The sequence below is a fragment of the Symphalangus syndactylus genome, chromosome 3 (assembly GCF_028878055.3).
Source record: "Symphalangus syndactylus isolate Jambi chromosome 3, NHGRI_mSymSyn1-v2.1_pri, whole genome shotgun sequence".
NCBI lineage: Eukaryota > Metazoa > Chordata > Mammalia > Primates > Hylobatidae > Symphalangus > Symphalangus syndactylus.
The window spans coordinates 96,014,479-96,033,115 of NC_072425.2; the positions used below are offsets into that span (position 1 = coordinate 96,014,479).

Consider the following 18,637-nt stretch of genomic DNA (forward strand, 5'->3'; position numbering starts at 1 on the left):
AAAGCTGAAGAATCTGGAGTTCGAGGGCAGTAAGCATCCAGCACAGGAGAAAGATGGAGGCCAAAGGACTTGGCCAGTCTAGTCTTTCCACGTTCTTCTGCCTGCTTTTATGCTAGCTACACTGGCAGATGATTAGATGGTGCCCACTCGGATTGAGGGTGGATCTGCCTCTCCCAGTCCACCGACTCAATTTTTTTTTTTTTTTTTTTTTTGAGACAGAGTCTCGCTGTCGCCCAGGCTGGAGTGCAGTGGCGCCATCTCGGCTCACTGCAGGCTCTGCCCCCCGGGGTTCACGCCATTCTCTTGCCTCAGCCTCCCGAGTAGCTGGGACTACAGGCGCCCGCCACCTCGCCCGGCTAATTTTTTGTATTTTTAGTAGAGATGGGGTTTCACCGTGTTAGCCAGGATGGTCTCGATCTCCTGACCTCCTGATCCGCCCGCCTCGGCCTCCCAAAGTGCTGGGATTACAGGCGTGAGCCCCTGCGCCCGGCCTAACTGACTCAAATGTTAATCTCCTTTGGCAACACTCTCCCAGACACACCCAAGAACAATATTTTGCATCCTTCAATCCAGTCAATTTGACACTTAATATTAACCATCACAATTGGATACATGCACGCCATGTGAACATGAAGACAGAGACTGGGGTGACAGGTCTACAAGTCAAGGAATGCCAAAGACTGGCAGCAAACCACCAGAAGCCAGGGGAGAGACATGGAACAGATTCTACTTCACAACTCTCAGCAGGAACCAACCCTGCCAACACTTTGATTGTGAACTTCTAGCCTCTAGAACTGTGAGACAAATTTCTGGGTGGCTTAAAAAATCCAGTTGGTGATAGTTTGTTATGGCACCCATAGGGAAATAATACACATGACTGTCAGATTCCCAGCTTGGGCAATTTTATTTCAGAGTAAGAAACATAATAGGACCTTGATTTCTTCTCTTTATGTGTCATTAAAAAGGGAGATCCTTTTTTTTTTTTTCTTGCTTCCTTCATAAGTCCTGAGATTTTTGCTTTCATCTTGAATTTTTGCAGTTCTTATTAATTAATTGTATTTGAAGTTGAAAAAGGACAGCCTTATGATTTCTGGTGCCAACATTGATTCTTGTTTCAAACATTACTGGTTTACTGCAGTCAAACAATGAATCATTTGCAGAATTTTGGTAAAAAATCAGACAAAAATTAAGAAAATCTCTTCTGATTGTTCAGGTTGTTCAATCTGTTCTGATTGAACTGATTGTGGGCCTGGAACTAATAAACACAGTTCTGGAACTAATAAAAATAAAGTGTGTTCCTTGCTCATATAGTTATATGAAAAACCTACCTGTATAAACTGTCAAGCAATTTGATGGTTTATTTTTTTATAATACTTTAAACTCCACCTTTATAAAAACCATAGCCTGTTAGCACTTTCTCTTGATCTTTGCAGAATACTATGAAAATAATAATAAACCTCTGGGTGGAATAAACAATCTGCCTGTGACAATTGCCCACTGCCTTCTGGCAAGTCTAGTCCTTTCTGCTCTCTTTAAAGTTTTAAAGTGCAAATTGCTTTGCAGCAGCAATATATTCTGGTCAAAGTGAGGGGAAAAGTATGAGTCTGACTTAAAACTTGAGGTTGATGATTGAACCATCTGAATTTCATCAGTGGTTTTGTAAAATTGGTTCTTTTCTAGGGAAGCAGTTTTTGCCTATGAATCAGATTTTAAACTACTATTCTCTTCTAGTACTCTTCAATAAAAAACAGAAATAGGCAGAAAATATGGTGACTCACAATTTATGGTCATGTTTTAGAGAACACATTTGCTCAGCATATAATGTGGCTTGATAATATTACATGTCCCCAAAACAAGCCATGTGCTGTCCTTAATTTGGTATATAAACATGAGGCACTTTCTACTAACATGAAGATGGATAGAAATTGGCCCTTTGTAGGGCAGGGCACAGTGGCTCACGCCTCTAATCCCAGCACCTTGGGAGGCTGAGGTGGGCGGATCATGAGGTCAGGAGATCGAGACCATCCTGGCTAACACGGTGAAACCCCGTCTCTACTAAAAATACAAAAAAATTAGCCGGGCACAGTGGCGGGCGCCTGTAGTCCCAGCTACTCGGGAGGTTGAGGCAGGAGAATGGTGTACACATGGGAGGCAGAGCTTGCAGTGCGCCACCATTGCGCCACTGCACTCCAGCTGGGGCAACAGAGCAAGATGCCGTGTCAAAAAAAAAAAAAAGAAAGAAAGAAAGAAATTGGCCCTTGGCCCTTTGTGAGAATGTCCTCATGGAGAATTGCTTTCAAGGGACTTAAGAATTATAATGTGCCATTAACTACTCTTCACACCCCAAATCTACCTTGTTTATTTTTCCTTTCCACTCCTATTATTCTTAGGTACTGTTTGTATCATGCAGCAATGTTGTCTGCCTTTTAATGTTGGCATTACTCCATCTTTTAAAATTTGTTTTATTGGCTGGGTGCGGTGGCTCACGCCTGTAATCCCAGCACTTTGGGAGGGTGAGGCGGGAGGATCACGAGGTCAGGAGATCGAGGCCAGCCTGACCAATTTAGTGAAACCCCGTCTCTACTAAAAATACAAAAATTAGCCAGGCGTGGTGGCGTGCGCCTGTAATCCCAGCTACTCAGGAGGCTGAGGCAGGAGAATCGCTTGAACCCAGGAGGAGGAGGTTGCAGTGAGCCCAGATCGTGCCACTGCACTCCAGCCTGAGCAACAGAGTGGGACTCCGTCTCAAAAAAAAAAAAAAAAAAATTGTTCTATTATAATCTAACGCACATTAAATAGAGTCAGACATTTAGAAAAATTGTCATATAGTACTAGGTCCCTGATGAAATAACAAAAATTAGTATCGGGTTTTATTTTCTTATTATTGATATTTGAGAACCTGCCCAATTATTTTGCCTGATCATAGTAACACATTCACCTATTTATTTATTTTTCCACTATAATGTGGCCTCTAATTTTTCCTAATAGCTAACTGAGGCCTTTCCTAGTCTTTTTTTTTCCTAGTCCTCTCTTTCGTATTTGCCATGTGGGTTATTCTGTTTCTCCTTCACTTGGCTGTTGTGATACGGCATTCTCCTGGGTCTTACATCTTTCTTACTGTTTTTTTCTTTGTCTTTATATTCTTTTCATCCACCTCAGTTTCTCATGGTCACTGGGTTATCTAATCTACTCACACAGTTTCATCTTCTAAGCTTAAATGCATGGTCCAAACCCCTCCCCAGATACATATCCTACAGTCTGCTGGACATCAACAAATGATTATCCCATAGAAAATGTACAAACAATATGTTGAAAAGCAAAATTATCTTCCCCTACCAAATTTCTTTCCTCATCCTATATTTTTTATCTCAGTTGATAGAATCACGGCCAGGAAATGTGGGTAGAAATTTGTAATAAATTTACCCCTCCCTCGGATATACCAATCATATATAATTAATCACAGAATATAGATAATTTTAAAATCCTAATCCATCCTTTCTAATCCATCCCTGCAGTCATCAGCTTAGTTTATATTCTCATTATCCCTTATCCATCTGCTGCTTCTTCATTAGTTTATTAATTGGGCTTATTTTCCCTTTCTTGTCCCAGTCAAATCCATCTTCAACCCAGCTGCTAGAATGATTCTTCAGAAATGCAGATTTAAACACATGGAACCCTGTGCTTAAAGTCTTTCAATGTCTTCTTGTAATTTAGGAGATATATCTCAAACTGCTTAACTCAGAGCAAAAGCTCTCTTCTCTGATCCTTGCCTGTATCTCCAGCGGCACCTCCAGCTAGCTGCTCCCTTGCACTTTATGCCTCAGCAATGCCAAACTGCTTGCATTTTTGTCAGACACCATTAGCTCCTCTGCACTGCGTCTTTGCTTTTGCTATTTGGAAGACTTCCCTTTCCCCCCGTGACCTAGCTAACTTTTAAGAACTCACTCAGGTGTCACTTTTTTCCAGACACCTTTAATTGCAAACCATCCTCTGTTCTCCACAGGGTATAGCAAGTATTCAGTAAATACTTATTGAAGGAATTACTCCACTTTATTTTGTTGATCTAAGTGGTGAACAACCTAAAAGCATATCAACATAATATTAGAACTACTAATACTAATTTTCAGGTCAATGTAAAATGTGTATCCCCTGCATTGACTTATTCCATGTGGAGCTACTAAAGTGAGACTGAGCTCTTCTCTACTTTTGGAAAAATTGTTCTCTTAACCTTTGTATAATTATTTTCTCTTTATAGCATCATAGTTTCTCTTTATAGCATCATGTGCTATTATTTGAGTAAGCAGAAAATATTTGTATAAAATTTCTACAAAATATACAAATTATATGTCTTTGTTTAGGATTGGGGAATCAAATATTAAACTCTGTCTATAAGCTATAATCTAAATGTTTATTCCTCAGTTTTGACAGGCACGTTAATAGCATTTCCAGCAGGCTCAGTGTTAAAACGAAACTATAATGCGTCACGGAGGTAGTGATAGAGATACTAATAGCTTTTTCCACTAATTCCTAATTATATTGATAACGGTATATTTTATTACCATAGAAGACAATACCGGTGGGACACTTGAATTATAATTAACCTTATTTAGTTTACCTATTGGAATGTATCCTTGAAGTTCTTAGATCTAAGGAGACCTACCTGAAAGGTTCGTAGATTGAGATTCTCCTAAGAACAAAAGCAAAGACTGTGGCCACTTTAGCGAGGATAGTGATGCTGAAGTAATTCCCTGAGATTTATTCCTGCCATTTCAATTAGATCAGTGAGTTAACAGAGTCAGGGGCAGGTCTTTCCTGTGATGTGATGATTTGAGAATCATCACTTCTCAAAGGATTTTTAAAAACAATTATGTCTTTTCACTATTTCTAATGGAATGGAATATTAGATACACAAAAGAATACATGCAATGTATACATGTAGGTCATGGAGCATATTACTAAAGTGATAATCACTGACAGAGTGATTCTTATTGGTAGGAAAATCCTCTTAATGGAAACTAAATGTTGGGTACTCATGAACATAAAGATGGCCTATTAGTCTGTTTTCATGCTGCTGATGAAGACATACCCAAGACTGGGCAATTTACCAAAGAAAGAGGTTTAATAGGCTTACAGTTCCACCTTGCTGGGGAAGCCTCACAATCATGGCAGAAGGCAAGGAGGAGCAAGTCACATTTTACATGGATGGCAGCAGGCAAAGAGACAGGTTGTGCAGGAAAACTCTGCCTTATAAAGCCATCAGATATCATGAGACGTATTCACTACCATGAGAACAGCATAGGAAAGACCGGCCCCCATGATTTAATTACCTCCCACCAGGTCCCTCCCACAACATGTCAGAATTAAAAATGAAATTTGGGTGGGGACACAGCCAAAACATTTAATTCCACCTCTGGCCCCATCCAAATCTCATGTCCTCATATTTCAAAACCATTCATGCTTTCCTAACAGTCCCCCAAAGACTTAACTCATTTCAGCATTAACTCAAAAGTCCACAGTCCAAAGTCTTATCTGAGACAAGGTAAATCCAAGCCTTTAAAGTCAAAAGCAAGTTAGTTACCTCCTAGATACAATGGGAGTATAGGCATTGGGTAAATACAGCTATTCTAAATGGAAGAGATAAGCTGAAACAAAGGGGCTACAGGCTCCATGCAAGTCCAAAATCCAGCAGGGCAGTCAAATCTTAAAGCTCCAAAATAATCTCCTTTGACTTCATGTCTCATATCCAGGTCACACTGATGCAAGACTAATATCAGAGGAAGGAGAGAAGGGGGCAGTGGTTAAAAACTAACTCTTGGGCACTATGCTCAGAACTTGGGTGACAGGATCATTCATACAAACCTCAGCAACAAACAATATACCCAGGTAACAAACCGGTACATCTACCCATGTAATCTAAAATAAAAGTTGAAAATAATAATAATAAATTAAAATAATAATAACAATCAAAATACAACAACAACATAAAAATCCCCAAAGGATACTTGTGATGGCTGGCTTTATGCATCAAGTTGCCCAAGCTATAGTACCTGGTTATCTAATCAAACACTTATTTAGGGGTTGCCATTAATGCATTTTATAGATGTGATTAACATCTATAATCAGTCCACTTTAAATTAAGAAGATTGCACATGATCATGTGGGTGGGCCTCATCCAGTTAGTTGAAGGCCATAAGAGCAGAATTGAAGTCTCCAGGAGAGGAAATTCTGTCTCAAGACTGCAGAATCAACACCTGCCTGAGATTTCAGCCTCCTGGTCTGTCCTACAGGTTTCAGACCCGCAGTCCCAACAATCGTGTGAACCAGTTTCTTAAAATAAATCTCAATGTCTCTCTCTAAAAAAAAAATAAACATAAAGGTAAAATAACCATAGAAGTTCATAAAAAAGAACACCCTCTTAATACCAATCCTAATTCCACAGAAGCGGTACAGTGAGCCACTTCGATTAATATTGAAACTGTAAAAAAGTGTTAATGGGAGAAACTTAGAGAGTAGCCATTTTTTTCACTGACATTTGTCTTTTTATCTAGTATGAGTAATACTAAACTGGCAGAGAGAAATATGTGTGCAAATCATTCAATTAAGTTCTTACTTTTTCTTTGTCCTGCTGTATAAAGGGTTTTTTTTTTTTCCTTTTTTTTTTCTTTTTTTGAGACAGAGTCTCACTCTTTCGCCCAGGCCAGACTGCAGTGGCGCAATCTCGGCTCACTGCAAACTCCACCTCCCGAGTTCATGCCATTCTCCTGCCTCAGCCTCCTGAGTAGCTGGGACTACAGGTGCCCGCCACCATGCCTGGCTAATTTTTTGTATTTTTAGTAGAGACGGGGTTTCACCGTGTTAGCCAGGATGGTCTCGATCTCCTGACCTCATGATCTGCCCGCCTCAGCCTCCCAAAGTGCTGGGATTACAGGCATGAGCCACTGCGCCTGGCCTAAAGGGTTTTTTAAAATCATTATACTTTAAGTTCTTGGGTACATGTGCGGAACATGCAGGTTTGTTACATAGGTGTACACGTGCCATGGTGGTTTGCTGCACCCATCAACCGTCACCTACATTAGGCATTTCTCCTAATGCTATCCCTCCCTTAGCCCTAATGACAGGCCCTGATGTGTGATGTTCCCCTCTCTGTGTCCATGTGTTCTCGTTGTTCAGCTCCCAATTATGAGTGAGAACATGCAGTGTTTGGTGTTCTGTTCCAGTGTTTGTTTGCTGAGAATGGTTTCCAGCTTCATCCATGTCCCTGCAAAGGACATAAACTCATCCTTTTTTCATGGCTGCATGGTATTCCGTGGTGTATATGTATCACATTTTCCTTATCCAGTCTATCAGTGATGTGGATTTGGGTTGGCTCCAAGTCTTTGCTATTGTGAACAGGGCCACAATAAACATACATGTGCATGTGTCTTTGTAGGAGAATGATTTATAATCCTTTGGGTGTATACCCAGTAATGGGATTGCTGGGTCAAATGATATTTTTGGTTCTAGATCCTTGAGGAATCACCACACTGTCTTGCACAATGGTTGAACTAATTTACACTCCCACCAACAGGGTAAAAGTATTCCTATTTCTCCACATCCTCTCTGGCATCTGTTGTTTCCTGACTTTTTAATGATCGCCATTCTGACTGGCGTGAGATGGTATCTCATTGTGGTTTTGAGCTTTTTTTCATATGTTTGTTGGCCACATAAATGTCTTCTTTTGAGAAGTGTCTGTTCATATCCTTCACCCACTTTCTGATGGGTTGTTTTTTTCTTGTAAATTTGTTTAAGTTCCTTGTAGATTGTGGATATTATCCCTTTGTCAGATGGATAGATTGCAAAATGTTCTCCCATTCTGTAGGTTGCCTGTTCACTCTGATGATAGTTTCTTTTGCTGTGCAGAAGCTCTTTAGTTTAATAAGATCCCATTTGTCAATTTTGGCTTTTGTTACAATTGCTTGTTGTGTTTTAGTTATGAAGTCTTTGCCCATGACTATGTCCTGAATGGTATTGCCTAGGTTTTCTTCTATAGTTTTTATGGTTTTAGGTCTTACGTTTATGTCTTTAATCCATCTTGAGTTAATTTTTGTATAAGGTGTAAGGAAGTGGTCCAGTTTCAGTTTTCTCCATATGGCTACCCACACCATTTATTAAATAGGGAATCCTTTCCCCATTTCTTGTTTTTGTCAGGTTTGTCAAAGACCAGATGGTTGTAGATGTGTGGCGTTATTTCTGAGGCCTCTGTTCTGTTCCATTGGCTGATATATCTGTTTTGGTACCAGTACCATGCTGTTTTGGTTGTAGTATAGTTCGAAGTCAGGTAGTGTGATGTCTCCAGTTTTGTTCTTTTTGCATAGGATTGTCTTGGCTATATGGGCTCTTCTTGGGTTCCATATGAAATTTAAAGTAGTTTTTTCTAATTCTGTGAAGAAAGTCATTGGTAGCTTGATGGGGATAGCACTGAATCTACAAATTACTTTGGACAGAGTGGCCATTTTTACAATATTGATTCTTCCTATCCATGAGCATGGAATGTTTTTCCGTTTGTTTGTATCTTCTCTTATTTCCTTGGCGGTGCTTTATAGTTCTCCTTAAAGAGGTCCTTCACATCCCTTGTAAGTTGTATTCCTAGGTACTTTATTCTCTTTGTAGCAATTGTGAATGAGGGTTCACTCATGATTTGGCTCTCTGTTTGTCTATTATTAGTGTATAGAAATGGTTATGATTTTTGCACACTGATTTTGTATCCTGAGACTTTGCTGAAGTTGCTTATCAGATTAAGGAGATTTGGGGCTAAGACGATGGGGTTTCCTAAATATACAATCCTGTCATCTGCAAGCGGAGACAATTTGACTTCCTCTCTTCCTATATGAATACCATTTATTTCCTTCTCTTGCCTGATTGTCCTGGCCAGAACTTCCAATACTATGTTGAATAGGAGTGATGAGAGAGGACATCCTTGTCCTGTGCCAGTTTTCAAAGAGAACACTTCCAGCTTTTGCCCATTCTGTATAATATTGGCTGTGGGTTTGTCATAAATAGCTCTTATTATTTTGAGATACATTCCATCAATACCTAGTTTATTGAGAGTTTTTAGCATGAAGCAGTGTCGAATTTTATTGAAGGCCTTTTCTGCATCTGTTGAGGTAATCATGTGGTTTTTGTCATTGGTTCTGTTTATGTGATGGATTACATTTATTGATTTGCGTAAGTTGAACCAGCCTTGCTTCCCAGGGATGAAGCTGACATGATCATGGTGAATAAGCTTTTTGATGGGCTGCTGGATTCAGTTTGCCAGTATTTTATTGAGGACTTTCGCATCGATGTTCAGCAGGCATATTGGCCTGAAATTGTCTTTTTTTTCTTTTTTTTTTTTTTTTTTTTGCTGTCTCTGCCAGGTTTTGGTATCAGCATGATGCTGGCCTCATAAAACGAGTTACGGAGGATTCCCTCTTTTTCTATTGTTTGGAATCATTTCAGAAAGAATGGTACCAGCTCCTCTTAGTACCTCTGGTAGAATTTGGCTGTGAATCAATCTGGTCCTAGGCTTTTTTTGGTTGGTAGGCTATTAATTACTGCCTCAATTTCAGAACTTGCTATTTGTCTATTCACGGATTTGACTTCTTCCTGGTTTAGTCTTGGGAGGGTGTATGTGTCCAGGAATTTATCCATTTCTTCTAGATTTTCTAGTTTATTTGTGTAGAGGTGTTTATAGTATTCTCTGATACTAGTTTGTATTTCTGTGGGATCAGTGGTGATATCCCCTTTATCATTCTTTCTTTATTGTGTCTATTTGATTCTTCTCTCTTTTCTTCTTTATTAGTCTGGCTAGTGGTCTATCTATTTTGTTAATCTTTAAAAAAAAAACAGCTCCTGGATTCATTGATTTTTTTTGAGAGGTTTTTCGTTTCTCTATCTCCTTCAGTTCTGCTCTCATCTTAGTTATTTCTTGTCATCTGCTAGCTTTTGAATATGTTTGCTCCTGCTTCTCTAGTTCTTTCAATTGTGATGTTAGGGTGTTATTTTAGATCTTTCCCACTTTCCCATGTGTGGCGATTTCTCAAGGATCTAGCTTTTGAATTTGTTTGCTCTTGCTTCTCTGGATCTTTCCTGCTTTCTCCTGTGGGCTTTTAGTGCTATAAATTTCCCTCTAACCACTGCTTTAGCTGTGTCCCAGAGATTCTAGTACATTGTATCTTTGTTCTTGTTGGTTTCAAAGAACTTACTTATTTCTGCCTTAATTCTGTTATTTACCCAGTAGTCATTCAGGAGCAGGTTGTTCAGTTTCCATGTAGTTGTATGGCTCTGAATGAGTTTCTTAATCCCGAGTTCTAATTTGATTTCACTGTGGCCTGAGAGACTGTTTGTTATGAGTTCTGTTCTTTTGCATTTGCTGAGGAGTGTTTTACTTCCAATTATGTGGTCAATTTTAGAATAAGCGTGATGTGGTGGTGAGAAGAATGTATATTCTGTTGATTAGGGGTGGAGAGTTCTGTAGATGTCTATTAGGTCTGCTTGGTGCAGAGCTGAGTTCAAGTCCTGAATATCCTTGTTAATTTTCTGTCTCGTTGATCTGTCTAATATTGACAGTGGGGTGTTAAAATCTCCCACTATTATTGCATGGGAGTCTAAGTCGCTTTGTAGGTCTCTAAGAACTTACTTTATGAATCTGGGTGCTCCTGTGTTGGGTGCATCTATATTTAGGATAATTAGCTCTTCTTGTTGCATTGATTCCTTTAACATTATGTAATGCCCTTTTTTGTCTTTTTTGATCTTTGTTGGTTTAGTCTGTTGTATGAGAGACTATGATTGCAAACCCTGCTTTTTTTTTTGGCTTTCCATTTGCTTGGGAAATATTCCTTCATCCCTTTATTTTGAGCCTATGTGTGCCTTTGCACGTGAAATGGGTCTCCTCAATACAGCACAGCGATGGGTCTTGACTCTTTATGCAATTTCCCAGTCTGTGTCTTTTAATTGGGGCATTTAGCCCATTTAAAGTTAAGGTTAATATTTCTATGTGTGAATTTGATCCTGTCATTATGATGCTAGCTGGTTATATTGCCTGTTAGTTGTTGCAGTTAATTCATGGTGTCGATGGTCTTTACAATTTGGTACATTTTTGCAGTGGCCGGTACTGGTGTTTTCTTTTCCATATTTAGTGCTTCCTTCAGGAGCTCTTGTAAGGCAGGCCTGATGGTGACAAAATCCCTCAGCATTTGCTTATCTGTAAAGGATTTTATTTCTCCTTCGCTTATGAAACTTAGTTTGGCTGGATATGAAATTCTGGGTTGAAAATTCTTTTCTTTAAGAATGTTGAATATTGGCCCTGACTCTCTTCTGGCTTGTAGGGTTTCTCCTGAGAGATCTGCTGCTAGTCTGGTGGGCTTCCCTTTGTGGGTAACCAGACGTTTCTCTCTGGCTGCCCTTAACATTTTTTCCATCATTTCAACCTTGGTGAATCTGACAATTATGTGTCTTGGAGTTGCTCTTCTCGAGGAGTATCTTTGTGGTGGTCTCTGTATTTCCTGAATTTGAATGTTAGCCTGCCTTGCTAGTTTGGGGACCCTCTCCTGGATAATATCCTGAAGAATGTTTTCCAACTTGGTTTCATCCTCCCTGTCACTTTCAGGTACACCAATCAAATGTAGGTTTGGTCTTTTCACATAGTCCCATATTTCTTAGAGACTTTGTTCCTTTTCATTCTTTTTTCTCTAATCTTGTCGTCATGCTTTATTTTATTAAGTTGATCTTCAATCTCTGATATCCTTTCTTCCGCTTGATCGATTCAGTTATTGATACCCGTATATGATTCACAAAGTTCTCATGCTCTGTTTTTCAGCTCCGTCAGGTCATTTATATTCTTCTCTAAACTGGTCATTCTAGTTAGCCATTCCTCTAATTTTTTTTTCAAGGTTCTTAGCTTGCTTGCATTCAGTTAGAACATGCTCCTTTTCCTTGGAGGAGTTTGTTATTACCCACCATCTGAAGCCTACTTCTGTCAATTCGTCAAACTCATTCTCCGTCCAGTTTTGTTCCCTTGCTGGCGAAGAGTTGTGATCCTTTGGAGGAGAAGAGGTGTTCTGGTTTTTGGAATTTTCAGCCTTTTTGCACTGGTTTTTCCTCATATTTGTGGATTTATCTACCTTTGGTCTTTGATGTTGGTGACCTTCGGATGGGGTTTTTGTGTGGATGTCCTTTTTGTTGATGTTGATGCTATTCCTTTCCATTTGTTAGTTTTCCTTCTAACAGTCAGGACCCTCTGCCGCAGGTCTGCTGGAGTTTGCTGGAGGTCCACTGCAGACCCCGTTTGCCTGGGTATCACCAGCGGAGCCTGCAAAACAGCAATGATTGCTGCTGCTCATTCCTCTGGAAGTTTCTTCCCAAAGGGGCACTCACCAGATGCCAGCCAGAGCTCTCCCGTATGAGGTGTCTGTCGACCTCTGCTGGGAGGGGTGTCCCAGTCAGGAGGCACGGGGGTCAGAGACCCACTTGAGGAGGCAGTCTGTCCCTTAGCAGAGCTGGAGTGCTGTTCTGGGATCTCTGCTGTTCTCTTCAGAGTGGGCAGGCAGAAATATTTGAGTCTGCTGAAGCTGCACCCGCAGCAGCCCCTTCCCCCAGGTCCTCTGTCCCAGGGAGATGGGAGTTTTATCTATAAGCTCCTGAATGGGGCTGCTACCTTTCTTTCAGAGATGCCCTGCCCAGAGAGGAAAAATCTAGAGAGGCAGTCTGGCTACAGCAGCTTTGCTGAGCTGTGGTGGGCTCCACCCAACTCGAACTTCCAGGAGGCTTTTTTTTTTTTACACTGTGAGGGGAAAACGGCCTACTCGAGCCTCGGTAATGGCAGACGCCCCTCCCGCCATCAGTCTCAAGCATTCTAGGTTGACTTCAGATTGCTGTGCTGGCACGAGAATTTCAAGCCAGTGGATCCTAGCTTGCTGGGCTCTGTGGGGATGGGATCTGCCAAGTTAGACCACTTGGTTCCTTGGCCTCAGCCCCCTTTCCAGGGGAGTGAACAGTTGTGTCTCGCTGGCATTTCAGGTGCCACTGGGGTACGAAAAAAAACTCCTGCAGCTAGGTCTGTGTCTGCCCAAACAGCCGCCCAGTTTTGTTCTTGAAACCCAGGGCCCTGGTGGTGTAGGCATCTGTGGGTTGCAAAGACCACGGGAAAACGTAGTATCTGGCCTGGAATGCCCCGTTCCTCACGACACAGTCCCTCAGGGCTTTCCTTGGCTAGGGGAGGGAGTTCCCCCACCCCTTGTACTTCCCAGGTAAGGCAATGCCCCACCCTGCTTCTGCTCACTCTCCATGGGCTGCATCCACTGCCTAACCAGTCCCAGTGAGATGAGACAGATACCTCAGTTGGAAATGCAGAAATTACCTGCCTTCTGCATTGATCTCTCTGGGAGCTGCAGACAAGAGCTCTTTCTATTCGGCCATCTTGCCAGCCACAGCTGTATAGAGGGTTTAATGTAGACTGAAGGTATCCTCAATGTTTCCAACTAGTCATCCATTTGTCTACTGTGATCATGTTCTTTTGGGAGTAAAGTGTCTTTTGGGTTGGGGCAAAGTTAGTTTTTGGCAAGGAAGGTGGTGTTTTTATTGTCAATGCAATAATGGAAAAGGACAGTTAGAAAAGTTATCCCTCTGTCTCATGGCTGTCACTGTAGCTGATACTGATTTAAAACCTAAAGTAGGTGCAGCACTGACCTGCTTCAGAATGATGCCTGAAGTGGCAGATGGTGGGATTCTGTTTAAACCAGATTGTTCATGCCCAATCTCATGCCCTTGTGCATTTCAGCTGCTATTTTTCATTTGTTATAAAAATGCCATTATCTTGACCAGTAATGCAGTTTCTCAGATAGTTTGAAATCCTTAAATCCTTATTTTGTAGAGAGTCTGTGCTGGAACACCACCGGCTGTGCCTCATGTGCATCACATTAGGCTAATGTAGGGTGGAAATAGCAAATTGACTTTGATAACGGATTTTCAAGTGTGCTCTTTGTGGATGAAATGCTGTTTCACTTATTATGACTTTTTCAGGCAGTAATTTATTTGTAAACGTCTTGACTGTACTTTAATGCCACTCTGTCTCTGGGGGTGAGTCTCTGTTACAACCAGTTATAGAGATAACAAGGTTAGGAATACATCCTCACGTGCTATTTGTCTAGGGCCTGAAACTTTTTTTGTTGTGACAGCCTGGCAGGAACAAATGATTTGAAAAGATTTAGCAGCAGAAGGGTAGGGAGGCTACAAATTAGCATATAGTTGCCCACAGGCATTATATATGTAGGGTCTTATTTTTTTAATAAGAAAGTCAGAAGATGGCATCTGAACATTAAGAAACCATTTTAATATCTTTTCTGCTAATACTGTTGTGAACTTGGTGATGCTGGGTAATAGTGGGTGGGGAAGCCAGAAACTGTTTCTTTCCAAAAGGTAAAGAATGTGAGTCAAGTACGTTAGATACTGTTATTATAGGGGTTCTCACTGACTTCTCAGATTGAGTGAAAGTTCGTGTCCATTTGTCAATTGTTAGAGGGGTTTATGTTCCAGCCCAGAGTTCAGTATGCTTTCTCTGTAGAAGATCATAAACATTTCAACTTTCTTGGCCATATGATCTCTTATAATGACTCGTCTCTGCTAATGTAGTTCAAAAGCAGCCATATACAATGCACAAGTTGAAGAACATGACTGTGTTCCAATAAAACTTTATTTATAAAAACAGGCAGTTGGCCACATTTGGTCCATAGGCCATAGTTTGCCAACTCTTGTTCTAGGTTAAGTGAAGAAGGGTGTTTGAAATGCTTACACAATGCACTTGCTACTCTTTTTAAAATAGCTGTGAAGATATCTTACCCTATATAATCTAAGTTATTCTGTCCTAGGCCCCTTCTACACAGCTTTGTTAAAATTACAAATTTCATACACTTATCACTATCAACCTCCACTTCTGTGCATTACAAGTGATTTGAATTTAAAACATTTCTTGAAGGACATCAGAAAAATCTTTTAGTGCTGACAAATTCAGGTAAAGTCCTTTGGAGAGAAAGTTAGTTATTATTGTCTTAGACAAAGGTTTGGGATGGTATTTTCAAATAATAACCTTCAAGGGCTAAAGGTTTTGTTTTCCAAGCAGGTGGACTTATTTTGCTCTTTCTTTGTATTTTTTCTTTTTTCTTTTTTTAAATTTCTGTCTACCCACCCCCTCCCTTTGCCGCTTGACTGTATCATACTGTGTTACTGGTTGAGGAGGTGCTGCGTCACCTTCTGTATTGTTGCTTGATCTTTGATTTCCTGTGAAGCACAATGAATCTTACATTAGACTCTTCTGAGTCAGGTGGTGCACCATCTGTTCCCAGGCCTGGAAAACATGAGTAACACAGAGCAACAGAAAGAAACAGCTACCCCAGTTTTTAGCAGAATATTCGTATTTACATAGTAAGAGAGAGGGAGACAATTCTGATTTTAGGCAGGGTAGAAGTTTATCTTCCTCACACTCATTGAATGCATTTGACATAAAACCTTTACAAAAATTATTTTTTACATTAGTACACTCATAGGATGGGATAGGTTTGAACCTAATTGCCTTTGTTGTTCCGGGGTGATGTTAGATTTAAGTGGTTAGGAATTGTTGTGTAATTGTACATAAGAGCTGCATTGCATGAGGCTACCCAGAATACATGAGAGCAGCTGGCAAACCTAGGTATTGAAGCTGATAGCAGGTAGCCTATAACAAATTGAAAGAATGAAGGCCATCCAGAGTCTGGCTGCCAACCTGTGATAGCATTTAAAAGGTTGAACTAACCTTCTGTTAAGAACATGAGAAGCCCATTACCACATAGTTTTAAATCCCCGAGCTAAATAATTAACTATAGATAAAACTCTTTTAACTATACATTGCCCTGGTAGTACTTTATTCAAGTTAAAAGCAAATCACTTTCATAATACACTCATCAGTTTAAAGGCACGGTATATACTAACATTATTAAAACATATGTCTGTCATGAATTAAAGCATTAAAGGCCCACCTCATTAGGGTCACACAGGTCCTCAATATGCCATAATTACTTCCCTAAATATATTATGTTGATTATAGAAAAAAAATAGCATACTTTTAGAAACTATTTAAAATAATTCATTGATCATCCTGCACTGCTTTAGTTCTTACCAGATATTTTTAAGAACTGGCATTCAGTAGGAATCTAAAACACTGCCAAGAAATTGTAAAAAACTGAGGAACCTATAAAAATAAATGACACAGAAAGCTACTTAGGTTAACTCTATAAACTGCTGGCTGTCCCCTTCCGAAGTCTGTGGAATCACCAGGGAGTGGAAAGTTCTGTTTTATTCAATTGCTGAAGGGGCCTCCTTTCAGTATCAACCCTGGCACATCTGGTATCATACTTGAAGGCAAAACTTAACAATTTCAGTTCATATTTGAAAGAGTATCAAGCAATGGTGGTTTATTCAATTTCAGGAGATTATGAGAGGGTAGACACTGTTGAGGATGTAGATGAATAGGTGTCTAGTCATCAGAGATAGTTTTGTAGATTTTCTTGGCTTCAGGAAGAGATATTTTGAGACAAAAATTGGACTATTTGGGGCAGCAAGAGGTAGAGAAAATGTGATGTCATGTTAGAGAAAAAGGGGAAGGATGAGTTAATGGAGCACTGCCACTTAAAAAAAATATTATTTTAGTATGATTGATCATAGCCTTACCATGTTTTTCTACTTTGCCTTTTCATAACTAGAATTAATACAGATGCAGTCCAAGCTCAGCAAAAAACATTTCTGATAATGGGAATAGCTCTACTTCTGGAACCCCAAATGTAATCTTGACAAGTTTATACTCACCTTTAAGAAATACAGAACAACAACCCAGTGTTGCTATAAACAGCATGCTATTTATTTTCGGAACAGAAAGTTTAGTGTGGAGCATGTTAAAATCCATTCTGCCTGTGTTGAAGGTATTTTTAGACTTCCAAAATTCATGTTGAAATTTTATGTGATTAAAAAAAATCTAAGCACTTTCATTTCCATCTTTTCACTAATATGTGGTCCTTCCGAGGGACTTCTGAACTGAAGGCTTTGACTTCTCTCTATGCAGTCTTTATGTCAAAAATATATGTGGTTCGTGGATCAGAGGGTTTTTCACAACATTAAAATAAAAATAGGTTTTCCAACCTTTGATCTACACCCTGGTCTACACAGCTGTGTTTTTCATGGATCCAAGATCCACACTGCCAACTGGAGCAGTTTGTCAGGCACTTCCAACCCATTCCAGGAGAACACATTGCAGATTTTCCTTCCTGATTCCACTCATGTTTCCATTTGCTTGACATTAGTGGAATTCAAGGACTCCAAAATGTACACAAAACTCACAAATGTTGTGCATAAAGATTCAAAAATGAAGAACTGAAGCAATTTTCAAGCAAGTCAAACAGCAAAATAACTGTGACCTCAGGATTCGTGCCTCAGTACATCCTAAGATGATTTTTGACTTCTTGTGGGTCTCGACTGGTTTTTTGAATTTCTTTGCATCTGTTTTAGTGTTGAGATGAAGAATTCACTGTCCAGTCCTAGTAAGTACCACAATGCGTATATTTGCCTAACTGGTACCTGACAAGTACACACTGCTTCCTAGTCTATCGTCTTAGCAATGGATTTGCTTTGAGTACAATTGCTTTACATTGTTGAATCATGCTAGATTTGGTAGTGTATAGCCAGAATTTTTCTTCCTTTGTAAAAATCATCTATAATTCCTTTATGCATACTTCCCTAAACTTATTACAAATAAATTTAATTTGGACAATTTCACAGTTGGAATGATTGGACTAGCTCTACACAGCAGTTAGAGCAAACCTCTGTGCTCCTCAGTCAGTAGCTCCAGCCTGCCTGTTGGTGCCTCTATCTCTTCTTACTAGTAACCTCATCTTTTCTTCCTTTCTTTTTGGTCCAGTTTGAATTCTATGGTCCACGCTTTGAGTAACTCTTCTCCAGTGACATAAACTCTCTTGCCTTTTCATTATATTCAGGCAAATAATCAACTGACCTCTTTATCTGTGCCAGTTCCTGGGTAGCACAGCATAGCTAAAGAAAATAATACAAGATAATAGACTGATATGGTATGGTTATACCTCCTTATACCTTCCATGATATCCATTCACTACCATATTCCATCAGTTTAACATGGTAATTATCTCTTGCATCCATTTATATTCATGTGTGCAATCACTATTCTAGTTAAAACCACCATTATTTCTTTTTCTATTCCTATAATTGTCAGCAGATGATATTCCAAGACCTACTCTTAACCCACTCTGATTCTTTTTCTCTAACACTCTTTTAAAAATTCATGTATGTTTAAGTGCCTCCCCTACTGTTAACCCTTGAAAGCTGCCCAATCCTCTTAGGATTAAAACCAAAATTTTTGACTTGGCCTCTATGATTCGGCACAATCTACCACTTCTCAGGCTGTCTATACTGCACTGGCTGGCATCATCTTCTCATGATCTTTGGTGACCAGAGACCTCTTTGCTACCTTGAATGTTCTTACTCCTTTTCTTTTCCAAGGTAAATGCTACAAAACCTTCAGATCTTAACTGGGATAGCATTACAAAAAAATTGCTTCCTCCTGTCA

At 39.9% G+C, this 18,637-nt stretch overlaps 1 long non-coding RNA gene across 1 annotated transcript in view; it reads right to left on the reverse strand.

The window, feature by feature from the left end:
- The window catches only part of LOC129479444 (uncharacterized), a 658,151-nt gene that overhangs the window by 18,649 nt on the left and 620,865 nt on the right, over positions 1–18,637 (reverse strand). The window lies entirely within an intron of this gene.